The sequence below is a fragment of the Lissotriton helveticus genome, chromosome 6, assembly GCF_964261635.1.
Source record: "Lissotriton helveticus chromosome 6, aLisHel1.1, whole genome shotgun sequence".
Classification (NCBI taxonomy): domain Eukaryota; kingdom Metazoa; phylum Chordata; class Amphibia; order Caudata; family Salamandridae; genus Lissotriton; species Lissotriton helveticus.
This window is the reverse complement of record NC_136067.1, coordinates 1,256,216,754-1,256,242,766: the sequence shown is the minus strand read 5'-3', so window position 1 is coordinate 1,256,242,766 and position 26,013 is coordinate 1,256,216,754.

The following is a 26,013-nucleotide window of genomic DNA, read 5'->3' as shown; positions in this document are numbered from 1 at the left end:
ACACTTATTTTCTTTGAAAAAGTAATAGTTCACATCCAACCGTCATTTAAAGTCAAAAGATTAAATGTTAAAAGTTCATCAATATTGACCACTTTTTTGAACGTTCGACAGGTTCATCGTTTTTCTTCAGAATATTGATTTTTTGGACTCTACCAAAAATGATTCAAAATGTCATTGGGATCGGGCCTCATGTAGAATAACCACTTTTTAAACCCTCACAGTGACCAAAATTGCCATTTTTACAGAGTTTTGCTTACTCAAAAGCTTCAATTTTGACCAATTTCAGGCACAGCAATGACTTTAAACACACTTATTTTAGTTGAGAAGGTAATAATTCACATACAACCGTCATTTAAAGTCAAAAGATTAAATGTTAAATTTTCATCAATATTGACAATTTTTTGAACGTTCGACAGGTCCGGGGTCATCGTTTTTCATCAGAAAATTGATTTTTTGGACTCTACCAAAAATGATTCAAAATGTCATTTGGATCGGGCCTCATGTTGAATAATCACTTTTTAAACCCTCACAGTGACCAAAATTCCCATTTTTACAGAGTTTTCGCTTACTCAAAAGCTTCAATTTTGACCAATTTCAGGCACAAAAATGACTTTAAACACACTTATTTTAGTTGAAAAAGTAATAATTCACATCCAACCGCCATTTAAAGTCAAAAGATCAAATGTTAAAATTTCATCAATATTGACCACTTTTTTGAACGTTCGACAGGTCAGGGGTCATCGTTTTTCATCAGAAAATTGAATTTTTTGGACTCTACCAAAAATGATTCAAAATGTCATTTGGATCGGGCCTCATGTTTAATAACCACTTTTTAAACCCTCACAGTGACCAAAATTGCCATTTTTACAGAGTTTTCGCTTACTCAAAAGCTTCAATTTTGACCAATTTCAGGCACAGAAATGACTTTAAACACACTTATTTTAGTTGAGAAGGTAATAATTCACATCCAACCGTCATTTAAAGTCAAAAGATTAAATGTTACATTTTCATCAATATTGACCATTTTTTGAACGTTCGACAGGTCCGGGGTCATCGTTTTTCATCAGAAAATTGATTTTTTGGACTCTACCAAAAATGATTCAACATGTCATTTGGATCGGGCCTCATTTTTAATAACCACTTTTTAAACCCTCACAGTGACCAAAATTGCCATTTTTACAGAGTTTTCGCTTACTCAAAAGCTTCAATTTTGACCAATTTCAGGCACAGAAATGACTTTAAACACACTTATTTTCGTTGAAAAAGTAATAGTTCACATCCAACCGTCATTTAAAGTCAAAAGATTAAATGTTAAAATTTCATCAATATTGACCACTTTTTTGAACGTTTGACAGGTTCATCATTTTTCTTCAGAATATTGATTGTTTGGACTCTACCAAAAATGATTCAAAATGTCATTGGGATCGGGCCTCATGTAGAATAACCACTTTTTAAACCCTCACAGTGACCAAAAATGCAATTTTTACAGAGTTTTGCTTACTCAAAAGCTTCAATTTTGACCAATTTCAGGCACAGCAATGACTTTAAATACACTTATTTTAGTTGAAAAAGTAATAATTCACATACAACCGTCATTTAAAGTCAAAAGATTAAATGTTAAATTTTCATCAATATTGACAATTTTTTGAACGTTCGACAGGTCCGGGGTCATCGTTTTTCATCAGAAAATTGATATTTTGGACTCTACCAAAAATGATTCAAAATGTCATTTGGATCGGGCCTCATGTTGAATAATCACTTTTTAAACCCTCACAGTGACCAAAATTGCCATTTTTACAGAGTTTTCGCTTACTCAAAAGCTTCAATTTTGACCAATTTCAGGCACAGAAATGACTTTAAACACACGTATTTTAGTTGAAAAAGTAATAATTCACATACAACCGTCATTTAAAGTCAAAAGATTAAATGTTAAATTTTCATCAATATTGACAATTTTTTGAACGTTCGACAGGTCCGGGGTCATCGTTTTTCATCAGAAAATTGATTTTTTGGACTCTACCAAAAATGATTCAAAATGTCATTTGGATCGGGCCTCATGTTGAATAATCACTTTTTAAACCCTCACAGTGACCAAAATTGCCATTTTTACAGAGTTTTCGCTTACTCAAAAGCTTCAATTTTGACCAATTTCAGGCACAAAAATGACTAAACACACTTATTTTAGTTGAAAAAGTAATAATTCACATCCAACCGTCATTTAAAGTCAAAAGATCAAATGTTAAAATTTCATCCATTTTGACCACTTTTTTTAACGTTCGACAGGTCCAGGGTCATCGTTTTTCATCAGAAAATTGATTTTTTGGACTCTACCAAAAATGATTCAAAATGTCATTTGGATCGGGCCTCATGTTTAATAACCACTTTTTATACCCTCACAGTGACCAAAATTGCCATTTTTACAGAGTTTTCGCTTACTCAAAAGCTTCAATTTTGACCAATTTCAGGCACAGAAATTACTTTAAACACACTTATTTTAGTTGAAAAAGTAATAATTCACATTCAACTGTCATTTAAAGTCAAAAGATTAAATGTTAAATTTTCATCAATATTGACCATTTTTTGAACGTTCGACAGGTCCAGGGTCATCGTTTTTCATCAGAAAATTGATTTTTTGGACTCTACCAAAAATGATTCAAAATGTCATTTGGATCGGGCCTCATGTTTAATAACCACTTTTTAAACCCTCACAGTGACCAAAATTGCCATTTTTACAGAGTTTTCGCTTACTCAAAAGCTTCAATTTTGACCAATTTCGTGCACAGAAATGACTTTAAACACACTTATTTTCTTTGAAAAAGTAATAGTTCACATCCAACCGTCATTTAAAGTCAAAAGATTAAATGTTAAAAGTTCATCAATATTGACCACTTTTTTGAACGTTCGACAGGTTCATCGTTTTTCTTCAGAATATTGATTTTTTGGACTCTACCAAAAATGATTCAAAATGTCATTGGGATCGGGCCTCATGTAGAATAACCACTTTTTAAACCCTCACAGTGACCAAAATTGCCATTTTTACAGAGTTTTGCTTACTCAAAAGCTTCAATTTTGACCAATTTCAGGCACAGCAATGACTTTAAACACACTTATTTTAGTTGAGAAGGTAATAATTCACATACAACCGTCATTTAAAGTCAAAAGATTAAATGTTAAATTTTCATCAATATTGACAATTTTTTGAACGTTCGACAGGTCCGGGGTCATCGTTTTTCATCAGAAAATTGATTTTTTGGACTCTACCAAAAATGATTCAAAATGTCATTTGGATCGGGCCTCATGTTGAATAATCACTTTTTAAACCCTCACAGTGACCAAAATTCCCATTTTTACAGAGTTTTCGCTTACTCAAAAGCTTCAATTTTGACCAATTTCAGGCACAAAAATGACTTTAAACACACTTATTTTAGTTGAAAAAGTAATAATTCACATCCAACCGCCATTTAAAGTCAAAAGATCAAATGTTAAAATTTCATCAATATTGACCACTTTTTTGAACGTTCGACAGGTCAGGGGTCATCGTTTTTCATCAGAAAATTGAATTTTTTGGACTCTACCAAAAATGATTCAAAATGTCATTTGGATCGGGCCTCATGTTTAATAACCACTTTTTAAACCCTCACAGTGACCAAAATTGCCATTTTTACAGAGTTTTCGCTTACTCAAAAGCTTCAATTTTGACCAATTTCAGGCACAGAAATGACTTTAAACACACTTATTTTAGTTGAGAAGGTAATAATTCACATCCAACCGTCATTTAAAGTCAAAAGATTAAATGTTACATTTTCATCAATATTGACCATTTTTTGAACGTTCGACAGGTCCGGGGTCATCGTTTTTCATCAGAAAATTGATTTTTTGGACTCTACCAAAAATGATTCAACATGTCATTTGGATCGGGCCTCATTTTTAATAACCACTTTTTAAACCCTCACAGTGACCAAAATTGCCATTTTTACAGAGTTTTGCTTACTCAAAAGCTTTAATTTTGATCAATTTCAGGCACAGAAATGACTTTAAACACACTTATTTTAGTTGAACAGGTAATAATTCACATACAACCGTCATTTAAAGTCAAAAGATTAAATGTTAAATTTTCATCAATATTGACCATTTTTTGAACGTTCGACAGGTCCAGGGTCATCGTTTTTATCAGAAAATTTATTTTTTGGACTCTACCAAAAATGATTCAAAATGTCATTTGGATTGGGCCTCATGTTTAATAACCACTTTTTAAACCCTCACAGTGACCAAAATTGCCATTTTTACAGAGTTTTCGCTTACTCAAAAGCTTCAATTTTGACCAATTTCAGGCACAGAAATGACTTTAAACACACTTATTTTCTTTGAAAAAGTAATAGTTCACATCCAACCGTCATTTAAAGTCAAAAGATTAAATGTTAAAATTTCATCAATATTGACCACTTTTTTGAACGTTTGACAGGTTCATCATTTTTCTTCAGAATATTGATTTTTTGGACTCTACCAAAAATGATTCAAAATGTCATTGGGATCGGGCCCTCATGTAGAATAACCACTTTTTAAACCCTCACAGTGACCAAAAATGCAATTTTTACAGAGTTTTGCTTACTCAAAAGCTTCAATTTTGACCAATTTCAGGCACAGCAATGACTTTAAATACACTTATTTTAGTTGAAAAAGTAATAATTCACATACAACCGTCATTTAAAGTCAAAAGATTAAATGTTACATTTTCATCAATATTGACAATTTTTTGAACGTTCGACAGGTCCGGGGTCATCGTTTTTCATCAGAAAATTGATATTTTGGACTCTACCAAAAATGATTCAAAATGTCATTTGGATCGGGCCTCATGTTGAATAATCACTTTTTAAACCCTCACAGTGACCAAAATTGCCATTTTTACAGAGTTTTCGCTTACTCAAAAGCTTCAATTTTGACCAATTTCAGGCACAAAAATGACTAAACACACTTATTTTAGTTGAAAAAGTAATAATTCACATCCAACCGTCATTTAAAGTCAAAAGATCAAATGTTAAAATTTCATCAATATTGACCACTTTTTTGAACGTTCGACAGGTCCAAGGTCATCGTTTTTCATCAGAAAATTGATTTTTTGGACTCTACCAAAAATGATTCAAAATGTCATTTGGATCGGGCCTCATGTTTAATAACCACTTTTTATACCCTCACAGTGACCAAAATTGCCATTTTTACAGAGTTTTCGCTTACTCAAAAGCTTCAATTTTGACCAATTTCAGGCACAGAAATGACTTTAAACACACTTATTTTAGTTGAAAAAGTAATAATTCACATCCAACCGTCATTTAAAGTCAAAAGATTAAATGTTAAATTTTCATCAATATTGACAATTTTTTGAACGTTCGACAGGTCCGGGGTCATCGTTTTTCATCAGAAAATTGATTTTTTGGACTCTACCAAAAATTATTCAAAATGTCATTTGGATCGGGCCTCATGTTGAATAACCACTTTTTAAACCCTCACAGTGACCACAATTGCCATTTTTACAGAGTTTTGCTTACTCAAAAGCTTTAATTTTGACCAATTTCAGGCACAGAAGTGACTTTAAACACACTTATTTTAGTTGAACAGGTAATAATTCACATACAACCGTCATTTAAAGTCAAAAGATTAAATGTTAAATTTTCATCAATATTGACCATTTTTTGAACGTTCGACAGGTCCAGGGTCATCGTTTTTCATCAGAAAATTGATTTTTTGGACTCTACCAAAAATGATTCAAAATGTCATTTGGATCGGGCCTCATGTTGAATAACCACTTTTTAAACCCTCACAGTGACCAAAATTGCAATTTTTACAGAGTTTTTGCTTACTCAAAAGCTTCAATTTTGACCAATTTCAGGCACAGAAATGACTTTAAACACACACTTATTTTAGTTGAGAAGGTAATAATTCACATCCAACCGTCATTTAAAGTCAAAAGATTAAATGTTAAATTTTCATCAATATTGACCATTTTTTGAACGTTTGACAGGTCCGGGGTCATCGTTTTTCATCAGAAAATTGATTTTTTGGACTCTACCAAAAATGATTCAACATGTCATTTGGATCGGGCCTCATGTTTAATAACCACTTTTTAAACCCTCACAGTGACCAAAATTGCCATTTTTACAGAGTTTTGCTTACTCAAAAGCTTTAATTTTGACCAATTTCAGGCACAGAAATGACTTTAAACACACTTATTTTAGTTGAAAAAGTAATATTTCACATCCAACCGTCATTTAAAGTCAAAAGATTAAATGTTAAAATTTCATCAATATTGACCACTTTTTTGAACGTTCGAGAGTTCCGGGGTCATCGTTTTTCATCAGAAAATTTATTTTTTGGACTCTACCAGAAATGATTCAAAATGTCATTGGGATCGGGCCTCATGTAGAATAACCACTTTTTAAACCCTTACAGTGACCAAAATTGCCATTTTTACAGAGTTTTGCTTACTCAAAAGCTTTAATTTTGACCAATTTCAGGCACAGAAGTGACTTTAAACACACTTATTTTAGTTGAACAGGTAATAATTCACATACAACCGTCATTTAAAGTCAAAAGATTAAATGTTAAATTTTCATCAATATTGACCATTTTTTGAACGTTCGACAGGTCCAGGGTCATCGATTTTCATCAGAAAATTGATTTTTTGGACTCTACCAAAAATGATTCAAAATGTCATTTGGATCGGGCCTCATGTTGAATAACCACTTTTTAAACCCTCACAGTGACCAAAATTGCCATTTTTACAGAGTTTTCGCTTACTCAAAAGCTTCAATTTTGACCAATTTCAGGCACAGAAATGACTTTAAACACACTTATTTTCTTTGAAAAAGTAATAGTTCACATCCAACCATCATTTAAAGTCAAAAGATTAAATGTTAAAATTTCATCAATATTGACCACTTTTTTGAACGTTCGACAGGTTCATCGTTTTTCTTCAGAATATTGATTTTTTGGACTCTACCAAAAATGATTCAAAATGTCATTGGGATCGGGCCTCATGTAGAATAACCACTTTTTAAACCCTCACAGTGACCAAAATTGCCATTTTTACAGAGTTTTGCTTACTCAAAAGCTTCAATTTTGACCAATTTCAGGCACAGCAATGACTTTAAACACACGTATTTTAGTTGAAAAAGTAATAATTCACATACAACCGTCATTTAAAGTCAAAAGATTAAATGTTAAATTTTCATCAATATTGACAATTTTTTGAACGTTCGACAGGTCCGGGGTCATCGTTTTTCATCAGAAAATTGATTTTTTGGACTGTACCAAAAATGATTCAAAATGTCATTTGGATCGGGCCTCATGTTGAATAATCACTTTTTAAACCCTCACAGTGACCAAAATTGCCATTTTTACAGAGTTTTCGCTTACTCAAAAGCTTCAATTTTGACCAATTTCAGGCACAAAAATGACTAAACACACTTATTTTAGTTGAAAAAGTAATAATTCACATCCAACCGTCATTTAAAGTCAAAAGATCAAATGTTAAAATTTCATCAATTTTGACCACTTTTTTTAACGTTCGACAGGTCCAGGGTCATCGTTTTTCATCAGAAAATTGATTTTTTGGACTCTACCAAAAATGATTCAAAATGTCATTTGGATCGGGCCTCATGTTTAATAACCACTTTTTATACCCTCACAGTGACCAAAATTGCCATTTTTACAGAGTTTTCGCTTACTCAAAAGCTTCAATTTTGACCAATTTCAGGCACAGAAATTACTTTAAACACACTTATTTTAGTTGAAAAAGTAATAATTCACATCCAACTGTCATTTAAAGTCAAAAGATTAAATGTTAAATTTTCATCAATATTGACCATTTTTTGAACGTTCGACAGGTCCAGGGTCATCGTTTTTCATCAGAAAATTGATTTTTTGGACTCTACCAAAAATGATTCAAAATGTCATTTGGATCGGGCCTCATGTTTAATAACCACTTTTTAAACCCTCACAGTGACCAAAATTGCCATTTTTACAGAGTTTTCGCTTACTCAAAAGCTTCAATTTTGACCAATTTCGTGCACAGAAATGACTTTAAACACACTTATTTTCTTTGAAAAAGTAATAGTTCACATCCAACCGTCATTTAAAGTCAAAAGATTAAATGTTAAAAGTTCATCAATATTGACCACTTTTTTGAACGTTCGACAGGTTCATCGTTTTTCTTCAGAATATTGATTTTTTGGACTCTACCAAAAATGATTCAAAATGTCATTGGGATCGGGCCTCATGTAGAATAACCACTTTTTAAACCCTCACAGTGACCAAAATTGCCATTTTTACAGAGTTTTGCTTACTCAAAAGCTTCAATTTTGACCAATTTCAGGCACAGCAATGACTTTAAACACACTTATTTTAGTTGAGAAGGTAATAATTCACATACAACCGTCATTTAAAGTCAAAATATTAAATGTTAAATTTTCATCAATATTGACAATTTTTTGAACGTTCGACAGGTCCGGGGTCATCGTTTTTCATCAGAAAATGGATTTTTTGGACTCTACCAAAAATGATTCAAAATGTCATTTGGATCGGGCCTCATGTTGAATAATCACTTTTTAAACCCTCACAGTGACCAAAATTCCCATTTTTACAGAGTTTTCGCTTACTCAAAAGCTTCAATTTTGACCAATTTCAGGCACAAAAATGACTTTAAACACACTTATTTTAGTTGAAAAAGTAATAATTCACATCCAACCGCCATTTAAAGTCAAAAGATCAAATGTTAAAATTTCATCAATATTGACCACTTTTTTGAACGTTCGACAGGTCAGGGGTCATCGTTTTTCATCAGAAAATTGAATTTTTTGGACTCTACCAAAAATGATTCAAAATGTCATTTGGATCGGGCCTCATGTTGAATAATCACTTTTTAAACCCTCACAGTGACCAAAATTGCCATTTTTACAGAGTTTTCGCTTACTCAAAAGCTTCAATTTTGACCAATTTCAGGCACAGAAATGACTTTAAACACACTTCTTTTAGTTGAGAAGGTAATAATTCACATCCAACCGTCATTTAAAGTCAAAAGATTAAATGTTACATTTTCATCAATATTGACCATTTTTTGAACGTTCGACAGGTCCGGGGTCATCGTTTTTCATCAGAAAATTGATTTTTTGGACTCTACCAAAAATGATTCAACATGTCATTTGGATCGGGCCTCATTTTTAATAACCACTTTTTAAACCCTCACAGTGACCAAAATTGCCATTTTTACAGAGTTTTCGCTTACTCAAAAGCTTCAATTTTGACCAATTTCAGGCACAGAAATGACTTTAAACACACTTATTTTCTTTGAAAAAGTAATAGTTCACATCCAACCGTCATTTAAAGTCAAAAGATTAAATGTTAAAATTTCATCAATATTGACCACTTTTTTGAACGTTCGACAGGTTCATCGTTTTTCTTCAGAATATTGATTTTTTGGACTCTACCAAAAATGATTCAAAATGTCATTGGGATCGGGCCTCATGTAGAATAACCACTTTTTAAACCCTCACAGTGACCAAAATTGCCATTTTTACAGAGTTTTGCTTACTCAAAAGCTTCAATTTTGACCAATTTCAGGCACAGCAATGACTAAACACACTTATTTTAGTTGAAAAAGTAATAATTCACATACAACCGTCATTTAAAGTCAAAAGATTAAATGTTAAATTTTCATCAATATTGACCACTTTTTTGAACGTTCGACAGGTCCAGGGTCATCGTTTTTCATCAGAAAATTGATTTTTTGGACTCTACCAAAAATGATTCAAAATGTCATTTGGATCGGGCCTCATGTTTAATAACCACTTTTTATACCCTCACAGTGACCAAAATTGCCATTTTTACTGAGTTTTCGCTTACTCAAAAGCTTCAATTTTGACCAATTTCAGGCACAAAAATGACTTTAAACACACTTATTTTAGTTGAAAAAGTAATAATTCACATCCAACCGTCATTTAAAGTCAAAAGATCAAATGTTAAAATTTCATCAATATTGACCACTTTTTTGAACGTTCAACAGGTCAGGGTCATCGTTTTTCATCAGAAAATTGATTTTTTGGACTCTACTAAAAATGATTCAAAATGTCATTTGGATCGGGCCTCATGTTGAATAACCACTTTTTAAACCCTCACAGTGACCAAAATTGCCATTTTTAATGAGTTTTCGCTTACTCAAAAGCTTCAATTTTGACCAATTTCAGGCACAGAAATGACTTTAAACACACTTATTTTAGTTGAAAAAGTAATATTTCACATCCAACCGTCATTTAAAGTCAAAAGATTAAATGTTAAAATTTCATCAATATTGACCACTTTTTTGAACGTTCGAGAGGTCCGGGGTCATCGTTTTTCATCAGAAAATTTATTTTTTGGACTCTACCAGAAATGATTCAAAATGTCATTGGGATCGGGCCTCATGTAGAATAACCACTTTTTAAACCCTTACAGTGACCAAAATTGCCATTTTTACAGAGTTTTGCTTACTCAAAAGCTTTAATTTTGACCAATTTCAGGCACAGAAGTTACTTTAAACACACTTATTTTAGTTGAACAGGTAATAATTCACATACAACCGTCATTTAAAGTCAAAAGATTAAATGTTAAATTTTCATCAATATTGACCATTTTTTGAACGTTCGACAGGTCCAGGGTCATCGATTTATATCAGAAAATTGATTTTTTGGACTCTACCAAAAATGATTCAAAATGTCATTTGGATCGGGCCTCATGTTGAATAACCACTTTTTAAACCCTCACAGTGACCAAAATTGCCATTTTTACAGAGTTTTCGCTTACTCAAAAGCTTCAATTTTGACCAATTTCAGGCACAGAAATGACTTTAAACACACTTATTTTCTTTGAAAAAGTAATAGTTCACATCCAACCATCATTTAAAGTCAAAAGATTAAATGTTAAAATTTCATCAATATTGACCACTTTTTTGAACGTTCGACAGGTTCATCGTTTTTCTTCAGAATATTGATTTTTTGGACTCTACCAAAAATGATTCAAAATGTCATTGGGATCGGGCCTCATGTAGAATAACCACTTTTTAAACCCTCACAGTGACCAAAATTGCCATTTTTACAGAGTTTTGCTTACTCAAAAGCTTCAATTTTGACCAATTTCAGGCACAGCAATGACTTTAAACACACTTATTTTAGTTGAAAAAGTAATAATTCACATACAACCGTCATTTAAAGTCAAAAGATTAAATGTTAAATTTTCATCAATATTGACAATTTTTTGAACGTTCGACAGGTCCGGGGTCATCGTTTTTCATCAGAAAATTGATTTTTTGGACTCTACCAAAAATGATTCAAAATGTCATTTGGATCGGGCCTCATGTTTAATAACCACTTTTTATACCCTCACAGTGACCAAAATTGCCATTTTTACTGAGTTTTCGCTTACTCAAAAGCTTCAATTTTGACCAATTTCAGGCACTTAAATGACTTTAAACACACTTATTTTAGTTGAAAAAGTAATAATTCACATACAACCGTCATTTAAAGTCAAAAGATTAAATGTTAAATTTTCATCAATATTGACAATTTTTTGAACGTTCGACAGGTCCGGGGTCATCGTTTTTCATCAGAAAATTGATTTTTTGGACTCTACCAAAAATGATTCAAAATGTCATTTGGATCGGGCCTCATGTTTAATAACCACTTTTTATACCCTCACAGTGACCAAAATTGCCATTTTTACTGAGTTTTCGCTTACTCAAAAGCTTCAATTTTGACCAATTTCAGGCACTTAAATGACTTTAAACACACTTATTTTAGTTGAAAAAGTAATAATTCACATCCAACCGTCATTTAAAGTCAAAAGATCAAATGTTAAAATTTCATCAATATTGACCACTTTTTTGAACGTTCAACAGGTCAGGGTCATCGTTTTTCATCAGAAAATTGATTTTTTGGACTCTACTAAAAATGATTCAAAATGTCATTTGGATCGGGCCTCATGTTGAATAACCACTTTTTAAACCCTCACAGTGACCAAAATTGTCATTTTTAATGAGTTTTCGCTTACTCAAAAGCTTCAATTTTGACCAATTTCAGGCACAGAAATGACTTTAAACACACTTATTTTCTTTGAAAAAGTAATAGTTCACATCCAACCATCATTTAAAGTCAAAAGATTAAATGTTAAAATTTCATCAATATTGACCACTTTTTTGAACGTTCGACAGGTTCATCGTTTTTCTTCAGAATATTGATTTTTTGGACTCTACCAAAAATGATTCAAAATGTCATTGGGATCGGGCCTCATGTAGAATAACCACTTTTTAAACCCTCACAGTGACCAAAATTGCCATTTTTACAGAGTTTTGCTTACTCAAAAGCTTCAATTTTGACCAATTTCAGGCACAGCAATGACTTTAAACACACTTATTTTAGTTGAAAAAGTAATAATTCACATACAACCGTCATTTAAAGTCAAAAGATTAAATGTTAAATTTTCATCAATATTGACAATTTTTTGAACGTTCGACAGGTCCGGGGTCATCGTTTTTCATCAGAAAATTGATTTTTTGGACTCTACCAAAAATGATTCAAAATGTCATTTGGATCGGGCCTCATGTTTAATAACCACTTTTTATACCCTCACAGTGACCAAAATTGCCATTTTTACTGAGTTTTCGCTTACTCAAAAGCTTCAATTTTGACCAATTTCAGGCACTTAAATGACTTTAAACACACTTATTTTAGTTGAAAAAGTAATAATTCACATACAACCGTCATTTAAAGTCAAAAGATTAAATGTTAAATTTTCATCAATATTGACAATTTTTTGAACGTTCGACAGGTCCGGGGTCATCGTTTTTCATCAGAAAATTGATTTTTTGGACTCTACCAAAAATGATTCAAAATGTCATTTGGATCGGGCCTCATGTTGAATAATCACTTTTTAAACCCTCACAGTGCCCAAAATTGCCATTTTTACAGAGTTTTCGCTTACTCAAAAGCTTCAATTTTGACCAATTTCAGGCACAAAAATGACTAAACACACTTATTTTAGTTGAGAAGGTAATAATTCACATCCAACCGTCATTTAAAGTCAAAAGATTAAATGTTAAATTTTCATCAATATTGACCATTTTTTGAACGTTCGACAGGTCCGGGGTCATCGTTTTTCATCAGAAAATTGATTATTTGGAGTCTACCAGAAATGATTCAAAATGTCATTGGGATCGGGCCTCATGTAGAATAACCACTTTTTAAACCCTCACAGTGACCAAAATTGCCATTTTTACAGAGTTTTGCTTACTCAAAAGCTTCAATTTTGACCAATTTCAGGCACAGAAATGACTTTAAACACACTTATTTTCTTTGAAAAAGTAATAGTTCACATCCAACCATCATTTAAAGTCAAAAGATTAAATGTTAAAATTTCATCAATATTGACCACTTTTTTGAACGTTCGACAGGTTCATCGTTTTTCTTCAGAATATTGATTTTTTGGACTCTACCAAAAATGATTCAAAATGTCATTGGGATCGGGCCTCATGTAGAATAACCACTTTTTAAACCCTCACAGTGACCAAAATTGCCATTTTTACAGAGTTTTGCTTACTCAAAAGCTTCAATTTTGACCAATTTCAGGCACAGCAATGACTTTAAACACACTTATTTTAGTTGAAAAAGTAATAATTCACATCCAACCGTCATTTAAAGTCAAAAGATCAAATGTTAAAATTTCATCAATATTGACCACTTTTTTGAACGTTCGACAGGTCCAGGGTCATCGTTTTTCATCAGAAAATTGATTTTTTGGACTCTACCAAAAATGATTCAAAATGTCATTTGGATCGGGCCTCATGTTTAATAACCACTTTTTAAACCCTCACAGTGACCAAAATTGCCATTTTTACTGAGTTTTCGCTTACTCAAAAGCTTCAATTTTGACCAATTTCAGGCACTTAAATGACTTTAAACACACTTATTTTAGTTGAAAAAGTAATAATTCACATACAACCGTCATTTAAAGTCAAAAGATTACATTTTAAATTTTCATCAATATTGACAATTTTTTGAACGTTCGACAGGTCCGGGGTCATCGTTTTTCATCAGAAAATTGATTTTTTGGACTCTACCAAAAATTATTCAAAATGTCATTTGGATCGGGCCTCATGTTTAATAACCACTTTTTAAACCCTCACAGTGACCAAAATTGCAATTTTTACAGAGTTTTCGCTTACTCAAAAGCTTCAATTTTGACCAATTTCAGGCACTTAAATGACTTTAAACACACTTATTTTAGTTGAAAAAGTAATAATTCACATCCAACCTTCATTTAAAATCAAAATATTAAATGTTAAAATGTCATCAATATTGACCACTTTTTTGAACGTTCGACAGGTCCGGGGTCATCGTTTTTCATCAGAAAATTGAATTTTTTGGACTCTACCAAAAATGATTCAAAATGTCATTTGGATCGGGCCTCATGTTTAATAACCACTTTTTAAACCCTCACAGTGACCAAAATTGCCATTTTTACAGAGTTTTGCTTACTCAAAAGCTTTAATTTTGACCAATTTCAGGCACAGAAATGACTTTAAACACACTTATTTTAGTTGAACAGGTAATAATTCACATACAACCGTCATTTAAAGTCAAAAGATTAAATGTTAAATTTTCATCAATATTCACCATTTTTTGAACGTTCGACAGGTCCAGGGTCATCGTTTTTCATCAGAAAATTGATTTTTTGGACTCTACCAAAAATGATTCAAAATGTCAGTTGGATTGGGCCTCATGTTTAATAACCACTTTTTAAACCCTCACAGTGACCAAAATTGCCATTTTTACAGAGTTTTCGCTTACTCAAAAGCTTCAATTTTGACCAATTTCGTGCACAGAAATGACTTTAAACACACTTATTTTCTTTGAAAAAGTAATAGTTCACATCCAACCGTCATTTAAAGTCAAAAGATTAAATGTTAAAATTTCATCAATATTGACCACTTTTTTGAACGTTCGACAGGTTCATCGTTTTTCTTCAGAATATTGATTTTTTGGACTCTACCAAAAATGATTCAAAATGTCATTGGGATCGGGCCTCATGTAGAATAACCACTTTTTAAACCCTCACAGTGACCAAAAATGCCATTTTTACAGAGTTTTGCTTACTCAAAAGCTTCAATTTTGACCAATTTCAGGCACAGCAATGACTTTAAATACACTTATTTTAGTTGAAAAAGTAATAATTCACATACAACCGTCATTTAAAGTCAAAAGATTAAATGTTAAATTTTCATCAATATTGACAATTTTTTTAACGTTCGACAGGTCCGGGTCATCGTTTTTCATCAGAAAATTGATTTTTTGGACTCTACCAAAAATGATTCAAAATGTCAGTTGGATTGGGCCTCATGTTTAATAACCACTTTTTAAACCCTCACAGTGACCAAAATTGCCATTTTTACAGAGTTTTCGCTTACTCAAAAGCTTCAATTTTGACCAATTTCGTGCACAGAAATGACTTTAAACACACTTATTTTCTTTGAAAAAGTAATAGTTCACATCCAACCGTCATTTAAAGTCAAAAGATTAAATGTTAAAATTTCATCAATATTGACCACTTTTTTGAACGTTCGACAGGTTCATCGTTTTTCTTCAGAATATTGATTTTTTGGACTCTACCAAAAATGATTCAAAATGTCATTGGGATCGGGCCTCATGTAGAATAACCACTTTTTAAACCCTCACAGTGACCAAAAATGCCATTTTTACAGAGTTTTGCTTACTCAAAAGCTTCAATTTTGACCAATTTCAGGCACAGCAATGACTTTAAATACACTTATTTTAGTTGAAAAAGTAATAATTCACATACAACCGTCATTTAAAGTCAAAAGATTAAATGTTAAATTTTCATCAATATTGACAATTTTTTTAACGTTCGACAGGTCCGGGTCATCGTTTTTCATCAGAAAATTGATTTTTTGGACTCTACCAAAAATTATTCAAAATGTCATTTGGATCGGGCCTCATGTTGAATAATCACTTTTTAAACCCTCACAGTGACCAAAATTGCCATTTTTACAGAGTTTTCGCTTACTCAAAAGCTTCAATTTTGACCAATTTCAGGCACCGAAATGACTTTAAACACACTTATTTTAGTTGAAAAAGTAATAATTCACATCCAACTGTCATTTAAAGTCAAAAGATTAAATGTTAAATTTTCATCAATATTGACCATTTTTTGAACGTTCGACAGGTCCAGGATCATCGTTTTTCATCAGAAAATTGTTTTTTTGGACTCTACCAAAAATGATTCAAAATGTCATTTGGATCGGGCCTCATGTTTAATAACCACTTTTTAAACCCTCACAGTGACCAAAATTGCCATTTTTACAGAGTTTTCGCTTACTCAAAAGCTTAAATTTTGACCAATTTCGTGCACAGAAATGACTTTAAACACACTTATTTTCTTTGAAAAAGTAATAGTTCACATCCAACCGTCATTTAAAGTCAAAAGATTAAATGTTAAAAGTTCATCAATATTGACCACTTTTTTGAACGTTCGACAGGTTCATCGTTTTTCTTCAGAATATTGATTTTTTGGACTCTACCAAAAATGATTCAAAATGTCATTGGGATCGGGCCTCATGTAGAATAACCACTTTTTAAACCCTCACAGTGACCAAAATTGCCATTTTTACAGAGTTTTGCTTACTCAAAAGCTTCAATTTTGACCAATTTCAGGCACAGCAATGACTTTAAACACACTTATTTTAGTTGAGAAGGTAATAATTCACATACAACCGTCATTTAAAGTCAAAAGATTAAATGTTAAATTTTCATCAATATTGACAATTTTTTGAACGTTCGACAGGTCCGGGGTCATCGTTTTTCATCAGAAAATTGATTTTTTGGACTCTACCAAAAATGATTCAAAATGTCATTTGGATCGGGCCTCATGTTGAATAATCACTTTTTAAACCCTCACAGTGACCAAAATTCCCATTTTTACAGAGTTTTCGCTTACTCAAAAGCTTCAATTTTGACCAATTTCAGGCACAGAAATGACTTTAAACACACTTATTTTAGTTGAAAAAGTAATAATTCACATCCAACTGTCATTTAAAGTCAAAAGATTAAATGTTAAATTTTCATCAATATTGACCATTTTTTGAACGTTCGACAGGTCCAGGATCATCGTTTTTCATCAGAAAATTGATTTTTTGGACTCTACCAAAAATGATTCAAAATGTCATTTGGATCGGGCCTCATGTTTAATAACCACTTTTTAAACCCTCACAGTGACCAAAATTGCCATTTTTACAGAGTTTTCGCTTACTCAAAAGCTTAAATTTTGACCAATTTCGTGCACAGAAATGACTTTAAACACACTTATTTTCTTTGAAAAAGTAATAGTTCACATCCAACCGTCATTTAAAGTCAAAAGATTAAATGTTAAAAGTTCATCAATATTGACCACTTTTTTGAACGTTCGACAGGTTCATCGTTTTTCTTCAGAATATTGATTTTTTGGACTCTACCAAAAATGATTCAAAATGTCATTGGGATCGGGCCTCATGTAGAATAACCACTTTTTAAACCCTCACAGTGACCAAAATTGCCATTTTTACAGAGTTTTGCTTACTCAAAAGCTTCAATTTTGACCAATTTCAGGCACAGCAATGACTTTAAACACACTTATTTTAGTTGAGAAGGTAATAATTCACATACAACCGTCATTTAAAGTCAAAAGATTAAATGTTAAATTTTCATCAATATTGACAATTTTTTGAACGTTCGACAGGTCCGGGGTCATCGTTTTTCATCAGAAAATTGATTTTTTGGACTCTACCAAAAATGATTCAAAATGTCATTTGGATCGGGCCTCATGTTGAATAATCACTTTTTAAACCCTCACAGTGACCAAAATTCCCATTTTTACAGAGTTTTCGCTTACTCAAAAGCTTCAATTTTGACCAATTTCAGGCACAAAAATGACTTTAAACACACTTATTTTAGTTGAAAAAGTAATAATTCACATACAACCGCCATTTAAAGTCAAAAGATCAAATGTTAAAATTTCATCAATATTGACCACTTTTTTGAACGTTCGACAGGTCAGGGGTCATCGTTTTTCATCAGAAAATTTAATTTTTTGGACTCTACCAAAAATGATTCAAAATGTCATTTGGATCGGGCCTCATGTTTAATAACCACTTTTTAAACCCTCACAGTGACCAAAATTGCCATTTTTACAGAGTTTTCGCTTACTCAAAAGCTTCAATTTTGACCAATTTCAGGCACAGAAATGACTTTAAACACACTTATTTTAGTTGAGAAGGTAATAATTCACATCCAACCGTCATTTAAAGTCAAAAGATTAAATGTTACATTTTCATCAATATTGACCATTTTTTGAACGTTCGACAGGTCCGGGGTCATCGTTTTTCATCAGAAAATTGATTTTTTGGACTCTACCAAAAATGATTCAAAATGTCATTTGGATCGGGCCTCATGTTGAATAATCACTTTTTAAACCCTCACAGTGACCAAAATTCCCATTTTTACAGAGTTTTCGCTTACTCAAAAGCTTCAATTTTGACCAATTTCAGGCACAAAAATGACTTTAAACACACTTATTTTAGTTGAAAAAGTAATAATTCACATCCAACCGTCATTTAAAGTCAAAAGATTAAATGTTAAATTTTCATCAATATTGACCATTTTTTGAACGTTCGACAGGTCCGGGGTCATCGTTTTTCATCAGAAAATTGATTTTTTGGGCTCTACCAAAAATGATTCAAAATGTCATTTGGATCGGGCCTCATGTTTAATAACCACTTTTTAAACCCTCACAGTGACCAAAATTGCCATTTTTACAGAGTTTTCGCTTACTCAAAAGCTTCAATTTTGACCAATTTCAGGCACTTAAATGACTTTAAACACACTTATTTTAGTTGAAAAAGTAATAATTCACATCCAACCTTCATTTAAAGTCAAAAGATTAAATGTTAAAATTTCATCAATATTGACCACTTTTTTGAACTTTCGACAGGTCCGGGGGGTCATCGTTTTTCATCAGAAAATTGATTATTTGGAGTCTACCAGAAATGATTCAAAATGTCATTGGGATCGGGCCTCATGTAGAATAACCACTTTTTAAACCCTCACAGTGACCAAAATTGCCATTTTTACAGAGTTTTGCTTACTCAAAAGCTTCAATTTTGACCAATTTCAGGCACAGAAATGACTTTAAACACACTTATTTTCTTTGAAAAAGTAATAGTTCACATCCAACCATCATTTAAAGTCAAAAGATTAAATGTTAAAATTTCATCAATATTGACCACTTTTTTGAACGTTCGACAGGTTCATCGTTTTTCTTCAGAATATTGATTTTTTGGACTCTACCAAAAATGATTCAAAATGTCATTGGGATCGGGCCTCATGTAGAATAACCACTTTTTAAACCCTCACAGTGACCAAAATTGCCATTTTTACAGAGTTTTGCTTACTCAAAAGCTTCAATTTTGACCAATTTCAGGCACAGCAATGACTTTAAACACACTTATTTTAGTTGAAAAAGTAATAATTCACATCCAACCGTCATTTAAAGTCAAAAGATCAAATGTTAAAATTTCATCAATATTGACCACTTTTTTGAACGTTCGACAGGTCCAGGGTCATCGTTTTTCATCAGAAAATTGATTTTTTGGACTCTACCAAAAATGATTCAAAATGTCATTTGGATCGGGCCTCATGTTTAATAACCACTTTTTAAACCCTCACAGTGACCAAAATTGCCATTTTTACTGAGTTTTCGCTTACTCAAAAGCTTCAATTTTGACCAATTTCAGGCACTTAAATGACTTTAAACACACTTATTTTAGTTGAAAAAGTAATAATTCACATACAACCGTCATTTAAAGTCAAAAGATTAAATTTTAAATTTTCATCAATATTGACAATTTTTTGAACGTTCGACAGGTCCGGGGTCATCGTTTTTCATCAGAAAATTGATTTTTTGGACTCTACCAAAAATTATTCAAAATGTCATTTGGATCGGGCCTCATGTTTAATAACCACTTTTTAAACCCTCACAGTGACCAAAATTGCAATTTTTACAGAGTTTTCGCTTACTCAAAAGCTTCAATTTTGACCAATTTCAGGCACTTAAATGACTTTAAACACACTTATTTTAGTTGAAAAAGTAATAATTCACATCCAACCTTCATTTAAAATCAAAATATTAAATGTTAAAATGTCATCAATATTGACCACTTTTTTGAACGATCGACAGGTCCGGGGTCATCGTTTTTCATCAGAAAATTGAATTTTTTGGACTCTACCAAAAATGATTCAAAATGTCATTTGGATCGGGCCTCATGTTTAATAACCACTTTTTAAACCCTCACAGTGACCAAAATTGCCATTTTTACAGAGTTTTGCTTACTCAAAAGCTTTAATTTTGACCAATTTCAGGCACAGAAATGACTTTAAACACACTTATTTTAGTTGAACAGGTAATAATTCACATACAACCGTCATTTAAAGTCAAAAGATTAAATGTTAAATTTTCATCAATATTCACCATTTTTTGAACGTTCGACAGGTCCAGGGTCATCGTTTTTCATCAGAAAATTGATTTTTTGGACTCTACCAAAAATGATTCAAAATGTCAGTTGGATTGGGCCTCATGTTTAATAACCACTTTTTAAACCCTCACAGTGACCAAAATTGCCATTTTTACAGAGTTTTCCCTTACTCAAAAGCTTCAATTTTGACCAATTTCAGGCACAGAAATGACTTTAAACACACTTATTTTCTTTGAAAAAGTAATAGTTCACATCCAACCGTCATTTAAAGTCAAAAGATTAAATGTTAAAATTTCATCAATATTGACCACTTTTTTGAACGTTCGACAGGTTCATCGTTTTTCTTCAGAATATTGATTTTTTGGACTCTACCAAAAATGATTCAAAATGTCATTGGGATCGGGCCTCATGTAGAATAACCACTTTTTAAACCCTCACAGTGACCAAAAATGCCATTTTTACAGAGTTTTGCTTACTCAAAAGCTTCAATTTTGACCAATTTCAGGCACAGCAATGACTTTAAATACACTTATTTTAGTTGAAAAAGTAATAATTCACATACAACCGTCATTTAAAGTCAAAAGATTAAATGTTAAATTTTCATCAATATTGACAATTTTTTTAACGTTCGACAGGTCCGGGGTCATCGTTTTTCATCAGAAAATTGATTTTTTGGACTCTACCAAAAATTATTCAAAATGTCATTTGGATCGGGCCTCATGTTGAATAATCACTTTTTAAACCCTCACAGTGACCAAAATTGCCATTTTTACAGAGTTTTCGCTTACTCAAAAGCTTCAATTTTGACCAATTTCAGGCACCGAAATGACTTTAAACACACTTATTTTAGTTGAAAAAGTAATAATTCACATCCAACTGTCATTTAAAGTCAAAAGATTAAATGTTAAATTTTCATCAATATTGACCATTTTTTGAACGTTCGACAGGTCCAGGATCATCGTTTTTCATCAGAAAATTGTTTTTTTGGACTCTACCAAAAATGATTCAAAATGTCATTTGGATCGGGCCTCATGTTTAATAACCACTTTTTAAACCCTCACAGTGACCAAAATTGCCATTTTTACAGAGTTTTCGCTTACTCAAAAGCTTAAATTTTGACCAATTTCGTGCACAGAAATGACTTTAAACACACTTATTTTCTTTGAAAAAGTAATAGTTCACATCCAACCGTCATTTAAAGTCAAAAGATTAAATGTTAAAAGTTCATCAATATTGACCACTTTTTTGAACGTTCGACAGGTTCATCGTTTTTCTTCAGAATATTGATTTTTTGGACTCTACCAAAAATGATTCAAAATGTCATTGGGATCGGGCCTCATGTAGAATAACCACTTTTTCAACCCTCACAGTGACCAAAATTGCCATTTTTACAGAGTTTTGCTTACTCAAAAGCTTCAATTTTGACCAATTTCAGGCACAGCAATGACTTTAAACACACTTATTTTAGTTGAGAAGGTAATAATTCACATACAACCGTCATTTAAAGTCAAAAGATTAAATGTTAAATTTTCATCAATATTGACAATTTTTTGAACGTTCGACAGGTCCGGGGTCATCGTTTTTCATCAGAAAATTGATTTTTTGGACTCTACCAAAAATGATTCAAAATGTCATTTGGATCGGGCCTCATGTTGAATAATCACTTTTTAAACCCTCACAGTGACAAAAATTCCCATTTTTACAGAGTTTTCGCTTACTCAAAAGCTTCAATTTTGACCAATTTCAGGCACAGAAATGACTTTAAACACACTTATTTTAGTTGAAAAAGTAATAATTCACATCCAACTGTCATTTAAAGTCAAAAGATTAAATGTTAAATTTTCATCAATATTGACCATTTTTTGAACGTTCGACAGGTCCAGGATCATCGTTTTTCATCAGAAAATTGATTTTTTGGACTCTACCAAAAATGATTCAAAATGTCATTTGGATCGGGCCTCATGTTTAATAACCACTTTTTAAACCCTCACAGTGACCAAAATTGCCATTTTTACAGAGTTTTCGCTTACTCAAAAGCTTAAATTTTGACCAATTTCGTGCACAGAAATGACTTTAAACACACTTATTTTCTTTGAAAAAGTAATAGTTCACATCCAACCGTCATTTAAAGTCAAAAGATTAAATGTTAAAAGTTCATCAATATTGACCACTTTTTTGAACGTTCGACAGGTTCATCGTTTTTCTTCAGAATATTGATTTTTTGGACTCTACCAAAAATGATTCAAAATGTCATTGGGATCGGGCCTCATGTAGAATAACCACTTTTTAAACCCTCACAGTGACCAAAATTGCCATTTTTACAGAGTTTTGCTTACTCAAAAGCTTCAATTTTGACCAATTTCAGGCACAGCAATGACTTTAAACACACTTATTTTAGTTGAGAAGGTAATAATTCACATACAACCGTCATTTAAAGTCAAAAGATTAAATGTTAAATTTTCATCAATATTGACAATTTTTTGAACGTTCGACAGGTCCGGGGTCATCGTTTTTCATCAGAAAATTGATTTTTTGGACTCTACCAAAAATGATTCAAAATGTCATTTGGATCGGGCCTCATGTTGAATAATCACTTTTTAAACCCTCACAGTGACCAAAATTGCCATTTTTACAGAATTTTCGCTTACTCAAAAGCTTCAATTTTTACCAATTTCAGGCACAAAAATGACTAAACACACTTATTTTAGTTGAAAAAGTAATAATTCACATCCAACCGTCATTTAAAGTCAAAAGATCAAATGTTAAATTTTCATCAATATTGACAATTTTTTGAACGTTCGACAGGTCCGGGGTCATCGTTTTTCATCAGAAAATTGATTTTTTGGACTCTACCAAAAATGATTCAAAATGTCATTTGGATCGGGCCTCATGTTGAATAATCACTTTTTAAACCCTCACAGTGACCAAAATTCCCATTTTTACAGAGTTTTCGCTTACTCAAAAGCTTCAATTTTGACCAATTTCAGGCACAGAAATGACTTTAAACACACTTATTTTAGTTGAAAAAGTAATAATTCACATCCAACTGTCATTTAAAGTCAAAAGATTAAATGTTAAATTTTCATCAATATTGACCATTTTTTGAACGTTCGACAGGTCCAGGATCATCGTTTTTCATCAGAAAATTGATTTTTTGGACTCTACCAAAAATGATTCAAAATGTCATTTGGATCGGGCCTCATGTTTAATAACCACTTTTTAAACCCTCACAGTGACCAAAATTGCCATTTTTACAGAGTTTTCGCTTACTCAAAAGCTTAAATTTTGACCAATTTCGTGCACAGAAATGACTTTAAACACACTTATTTTCTTTGAAAAAGTAATAGTTCACATCCAACCGTCATTTAAAGTCAAAAGATTAAATGTTAAAAGTTCATCAATATTGACCACTTTTTTGAACGTTCGACAGGTTCATCGTTTTTCTTCAGAATATTGATTTTTTGGACTCTACCAAAAATGATTCAAAATGTCATTGGGATCGGGCCTCATGTAGAATAACCACTTTTTAAACCCTCACAGTGACCAAAATTGCCATTTTTACAGAGTTTTGCTTACTCAAAAGCTTCAATTTTGACCAATTTCAGGCACAGCAATGACTTTAAACACACTTATTTTAGTTGAGAAGGTAATAATTCACATACAACCGTCATTTAAAGTCAAAAGATTAAATGTTAAATTTTCATCAATATTGACAATTTTTTGAACGTTCGACAGGTCCGGGGTCATCGTTTTTCATCAGAAAATGGATTTTTTGGACTCTACCAAAAATGATTCAAAATGTCATTTGGATCGGGCCTCATGTTGAATAATCACTTTTTAAACCCTCACAGTGACCAAAATTCCCATTTTTACAGAGTTTTCGCTTACTCAAAAGCTTCAATTTTGACCAATTTCAGGCACAAAAATGACTTTAAACACACTTATTTTAGTTGAAAAAGTAATAATTCACATACAACCGCCATTTAAAGTCAAAAGATCAAATGTTAAAATTTCATCAATATTGACCACTTTTTTGAACGTTCGACAGGTCAGGGGTCATCGTTTTTCATCAGAAAATGTAATTTTTTGGACTCTACCAAAAATGATTCAAAATGTCATTTGGATCGGGCCTCATGTTTAATAACCACTTTTTAAACCCTCACAGTGACCAAAATTGCCATTTTTACAGAGTTTTCGCTTACTCAAAAGCTTCAATTTTGACCAATTTCAGGCACAGAAATGACTTTAAACACACTTATTTTAGTTGAGAAGGTAATAATTCACATCCAACCGTCATTTAAAGTCAAAAGATTAAATGTTACATTTTCATCAATATTGACCATTTTTTGAACGTTCGACAGGTCCGGGGTCATCGTTTTTCATCAGAAAATTGATTTTTTGGACTCTACCAAAAATTATTCAACATGTCATTTGGATCGGGCCTCATTTTTAATAACCACTTTTTAAACCCTCACAGTGACCAAAATTGCCATTTTTACAGAGTTTTGCTTACTCAAAAGCTTTAATTTTGACCAATTTCAGGCACAGAAATGACTTTAAACACACTTATTTTAGTTGAACAGGTAATAATTCACATACAACCGTCATTTAAAGTCAAAAGATTAAATGTTAAATTTTCATCAATATTGACCATTTTTTGAACGTTCGACAGGTCCAGGGTCATCGTTTTTATCAGAAAATTGATTTTTTGGACTCTACCAAAAATGATTCAAAATGTCATTTGGATTGGGCCTCATGTTTAATAACCACTTTTTAAACCCTCACAGTGACCAAAATTTCCATTTTTACAGAGTTTTCGCTTACTCAAAAGCTTCAATTTTGACCAATTTCAGGCACAGAAATGACTTTAAACACACTTATTTTCTTTGAAAAAGTAATAGTTCACATCCAACCGTCATTTAAAGTCAAAAGATTAAATGTTAAAATTTCATCAATATTGACAATTTTTTGAACGTTCGACAGGTCCGGGGTCATCGTTTTTCATCAGAAAATTGATTTTTTGGACTCTACCAAAAATGATTCAAAATGTCATTTGGATCGGGCCTCATGTAGAATAACCACTTTTTAAACCCTCACAGTTTGCCATTTTTACAGAGTTTTCGCTTACTCAAAAGCTTCAATTTTGACCAATTTCAGGCACAGAAATGACTTTAAACACACTTATTTTAGTTGAGAAGGTAATAATTCACATCCAACCGTCATTTAAAGTCAAAAGATTAAATGTTAAATTTTCATCAATATTGACCATTTTTTGAACGTTCGACAGGTCCGGGGTCATCGTTTTTCATCAGAAAATTGATTTTTTGGACTCTACCAAAAATGATTCAAAATGTCATTTGGATCGGGCCTCATGTTGAATAACCACTTTTTAAACCCTCACAGTGACCAAAATT